General features: G+C 54.7%; 1 non-coding gene across 1 annotated transcript in view; it reads left to right on the forward strand.

Annotated features, from left to right (window-relative positions):
* Positions 1-3,684: 3,684 nt before the first annotated feature.
* The window catches only part of LOC126196931 (small subunit ribosomal RNA), a 1,909-nt gene continuing 593 nt past the window's right edge, over positions 3,685-5,000 (forward strand). Inside the window, exon 1 of the ribosomal RNA XR_007539354.1 lies at positions 3,685-5,000. This exon is cut by the window's right edge and continues 593 nt beyond it. This is a non-coding gene — a ribosomal RNA (small subunit ribosomal RNA).

Below are 5,000 nucleotides of genomic sequence, written 5' to 3' on the forward strand. Positions count from 1 at the left end.
GGTCCCCGTGGGCGTTGCACTCGCAGTCGCAAAGACTCTGGGCAATGGCTATGTGCGCTCCGCAATATATTACTGGGACGAGTAATGAGGGTCCGAGCCCCCAGTGTGGGGAAAGTGTTTCGCAGCCCTGACCCACCGGCACGGTGTTGCGTCCCCCACCTCAAACATGTGACGTAGTCACACCACCGGTTTTGACTAATAGACAGAATGTTTATAATCATATGCCATACACCGGGGGACGATGCCGCGAGGTGTAGCTAGCTAGTGCAGTCGCACCGCTACTACTGTACAGAGATAGAACAGGCATTGACTATACATACATTAAGCTTATACACGGCGGTGCTTAGTAATACGCGCAGTCATCGGAATATAGATAACACATACAACTGTCCCTATACATGCTGAACGTCTGTGCACACAATGTCAACCACACGTCACCCACACACTCCATCACCCACTAGTCTATGCCTGTAACAGACGCAGACACAACATCTAAGTACCAGCATGGAACAACATCCAGTGCATCCTCTCGGCCACAGTACACCATCCACACTATGATAACCAGACCGGGACGTCGAACCAGAAAACTGAATATCCCACTCTTCCTACAACCACCATTGCTCAGATACGCCACCAACACCCACACATGTCCTACACAGGGGTGCACCCAACAGCACCACACTGCCGCATCTCACAGCACATAAACAATGGCAGGAATGAAAGACACAGGTGTGCCACTCCTTTGCCACAAACACAGAACGGGCGCGCCACCTGCCATGAGCCACAAGTGCAACTGACGTGACATATCTGATAGTGCCTCAGGCGTCCACTTACTACCATCACTATCAACGAACCTCGCCACCCCACCCCCCCCCCCACACACACCATCCCTTAACCCAACTTCTGCCTTAACCTAACCCAACTTCTGCCTTAACCTAACCCAACTTCTGCCTTAACCTAACCCAACTTCTGCCTTAACCTAACCCAACTTCTGCCTTAACCTAACCCAACTTCTGCCTTAACCTAACCCAACTTCTGCCTTAACCTAACCCAACTTCTGCCTTAACCTAACCCAACTTCTGCCTTAACCTAACCCAACTTCTGCCTTAACCTAACCCAACTTCTGCCTTAACCTAACCCAACTTCTGCCTTAACCTAACCCAACTTCTGCCTTAACCTAACCCAACTTCTGCCTTAACCTAACCCAACTTCTGCCTTAACCTAACCCAACTTCTGCCTTAACCTAACCCAACTTCTGCCTTAACCTAACCCAACTTCTGCCTTAACCTAACCCAGCTTCTGCCTTAACCTAACCCAACTTCTGCCTTAACCTAACCCAACTTCTGCCTTAACCTAACCCAACTTCTGCCTTAACCTAACCCAAGTTGCGCCCTAACCTAACCCACGTTGCGCCCTAACCTAACCCACGTTGCGCCCTAACCTAACCCACGTTGCGCCCTAACCTAACCCACGTTGCGCCCTAACCTAACCCACGTTGCGCCCTAACCTAACCCACGTTGCGCCCTAACCTAACCCACGTTGCGCCCTAACCTAACCCACGTTGCGCCCTAACCTAACCCACGTTGCGCCTTAACCTAACCCACGTTGCGCCCTAACCTAACCCACGTTGCGCCTTAACCTAACCCACGTTGCGCCTTAACCTAACCCACGTTGCGCCTTAACCTAACCCACGTTGCGCCTTAACCTAACCCACGTTGCGCCTTAACCTAACCCACGTTGCGCCTTAACCTAACCCACGTTGCGCCTTAACCTAACCCACGTTGCGCCTTAACCTAACCCACGTTGCGCCTTAACCTAACCCACGTTGCGCCTTAACCTAACCCACGTTGCGCCTTAACCTAACCCACGTTGCGCCTTAACCTAACCCACGTTGCGCCTTAACCTAACCCACGTTGCGCCTTAACCTAACCCACGTTGCGCCTTAACCTAACCCACGTTGCGCCTTAACCTAACCCACGTTGCGCCTTAACCTAACCCACGTTGCGCCTTAACCTAACCCAAGTTGCGCCTTAACCTAACCCAAGTTGCGCCTTAACCTAACCCAAGTTGCGCCTTAACCTAACCCAAGTTGCGCCTTAACCTAACCCAAGTTGCGCCTTAACCTAACCCAAGTTGCGCCTTAACCTAACCCAAGTTGCGCCTTAACCTAACCCAAGTTGCGCCTTAACCTAACCCAAGTTGCGCCTTAACCTAACCCAAGTTGCGCCTTAACCTAACCCACGTTGCGCCTTAACCTAACCCACGTTGCGCCTTAACCTGCCCTGTAATTGTTAGTTATATGAATCTAGGAATTCGTGTAGCGTTGCCTAATTGCAACCATCTCAACATAGTTCACTTCGCGCACACTGTGGTGTTCTGCGTATTGATTCATTTTACGGTGCGTACCCTCACATCTTGCGAGTGTTGCTTACTTTCCACATGGTCCCGCTATCCACTGTATTGTGTACTGCAATAGGACGTATATCGCCCCCGCCCCCCCCCCCCCTCCCCTCCTGTCACCTCTAGCTCGTCGGTCAGGAGTTCGCGTGTTGAATGCGCTTCGCAGCTGTGCAATGGCATTCGCATACGTACGCTGGCCACCTTCCACGTGTTCTTTCGTGCACACGTCGCAGCGTGTATGTATGCTGATGGAGTGCGTCGTGACACACAACATCCAGGCATGCAAGACTCGTAGAAGTCGCAAATGTAGATGGATGTCTACGTTTGCTGCCCAAGTTACGCAAATGAACTGGAAATCCGTTGTTGCGCGGTTGTTCGCGCTGGAGGTGAATCGTTGATATCGACGATCGGTACAGGTATTAACCGGTTGCTTCAGCGACACCCGTCATACCCACGAACGTGAGTGGGCATGTGGGTATGAAGCGATACGCGGCGGTGGCTGGGTGGGACCGTCCCCGGCCGGTGAGGGGGGGGCGCCCGGCGTGCTGGCCGCGCGCTGCGTGGGCGCACGCGCGGCAGCCGGCTGGTGGGGGCGCCCAGTGGCAGGCGCGCCGGCTGACGGACGCGGCAGGCGGCGCATCTGCGTGCCGGCGCACCCAGCGCGCGGCGCCGTGCGGCCAAAGTGGGTCCTCCCGGGCCCGGTGCGAAGCGCGGTGGACATCTGCAGTGTGCTGGTCCGATTGAGGACTGTGTGCGTTGAGGATGCGCCGCCGCCCGGCACTCGGCGCCGCGACGCCGTCTGCTGCTCGGTCGCCCCCGCGGTTCTCGCAGGTGGTTTGTATCGCAGCTGTGCGGATGTGTTGGCGCGTGCGCTGTGCTGGGAGAGTTCGCTTTGGCACCCAAGTGGGGCTCTGCCCCTCTGTGGCGCTGGCGTTGGAGCTGCCCGGTCACTGTTTGTGGCCGCGTGTTGTCTCCCGCCGGCAACACCACGACAGCACGCTCCCGGGCCTCTGTCGGCAGCGGCAAGCTCAGTTGGGAGCACGGGTGGTCGCACTGAAAGCGTCTACTCGCCTATCTCCGGGCGATTGCGCCTCTCTCGAACCCGACCAAGTACTTAGGACGGCGCTGCGCGCCGCCGGGACCTGAGAGGGTTTCGAGGTGTATCGTGCAGGGGAGCCCAGCCTCCTCCTGTTTGCAGAATAATTGAGCGGACGCTTGCGTGTTCGCGCGGGCCCCCGGGACACACTCCCGGGCGGCCGGCTGCTCAGCTCTAGTTGACGCAGCTCCCTGGTTGATCCTGCCAGTAGTCATATGCTTGTCTCAAAGATTAAGCCATGCATGTCTCAGTACAAGCCGCATTAAGGTGAAACCGCGAATGGCTCATTAAATCAGTTATGGTTCCTTAGATCGTACCCACGTTACTTGGATAACTGTGGTAATTCTAGAGCTAATACATGCAAACAGAGTCCCGACCAGAGATGGAAGGGACGCTTTTATTAGATCAAAACCAATCGGTCGGCTCGTCCGGTCCGTTTGCCTTGGTGACTCTGAATAACTTTGGGCTGATCGCACGGTCTTCGTACCGGCGACGCATCTTTCAAATGTCTGCCTTATCAACTGTCGATGGTAGGTTCTGCGCCTACCATGGTTGTAACGGGTAACGGGGAATCAGGGTTCGATTCCGGAGAGGGAGCCTGAGAAACGGCTACCACATCCAAGGAAGGCAGCAGGCGCGCAAATTACCCACTCCCGGCACGGGGAGGTAGTGACGAAAAATAACGATACGGGACTCATCCGAGGCCCCGTAATCGGAATGAGTACACTTTAAATCCTTTAACGAGTATCTATTGGAGGGCAAGTCTGGTGCCAGCAGCCGCGGTAATTCCAGCTCCAATAGCGTATATTAAAGTTGTTGCGGTTAAAAAGCTCGTAGTTGGATTTGTGTCCCACGCTGTTGGTTCACCGCCCGTCGGTGTTTAACTGGCATGTATCGTGGGACGTCCTGCCGGTGGGGCGAGCCGAAGGCGTGCGACCGCCTCGTGCGTGCTCGTGCGTCCCGAGGCGGACCCCGTTGAAATCCTACCAGGGTGCTCTTTATTGAGTGTCTCGGTGGGCCGGCACGTTTACTTTGAACAAATTAGAGTGCTTAAAGCAGGCAAGCCCGCCTGAATACTGTGTGCATGGAATAATGGAATAGGACCTCGGTTCTATTTTGTTGGTTTTCGGAACCCGAGGTAATGATTAATAGGGACAGGCGGGGGCATTCGTATTGCGACGTTAGAGGTGAAATTCTTGGATCGTCGCAAGACGAACAGAAGCGAAAGCATTTGCCAAGTATGTTTTCATTAATCAAGAACGAAAGTTAGAGGTTCGAAGGCGATCAGATACCGCCCTAGTTCTAACCATAAACGATGCCAGCCAGCGATCCGCCGCAGTTCCTCCGATGACTCGGCGGGCAGCCTCCGGGAAACCAAAGCTTTTGGGTTCCGGGGGAAGTATGGTTGCAAAGCTGAAACTTAAAGGAATTGACGGAAGGGCACCACCAGGAGTGGAGCCTGCGGCTTAATTTGACTCAACACGGGAAACCTCACCAGGCCCGG

This window comes from Schistocerca nitens, chromosome 7 (assembly GCF_023898315.1).
Source record: "Schistocerca nitens isolate TAMUIC-IGC-003100 chromosome 7, iqSchNite1.1, whole genome shotgun sequence".
Classification (NCBI taxonomy): Eukaryota; Metazoa; Arthropoda; class Insecta; order Orthoptera; family Acrididae; genus Schistocerca; species Schistocerca nitens.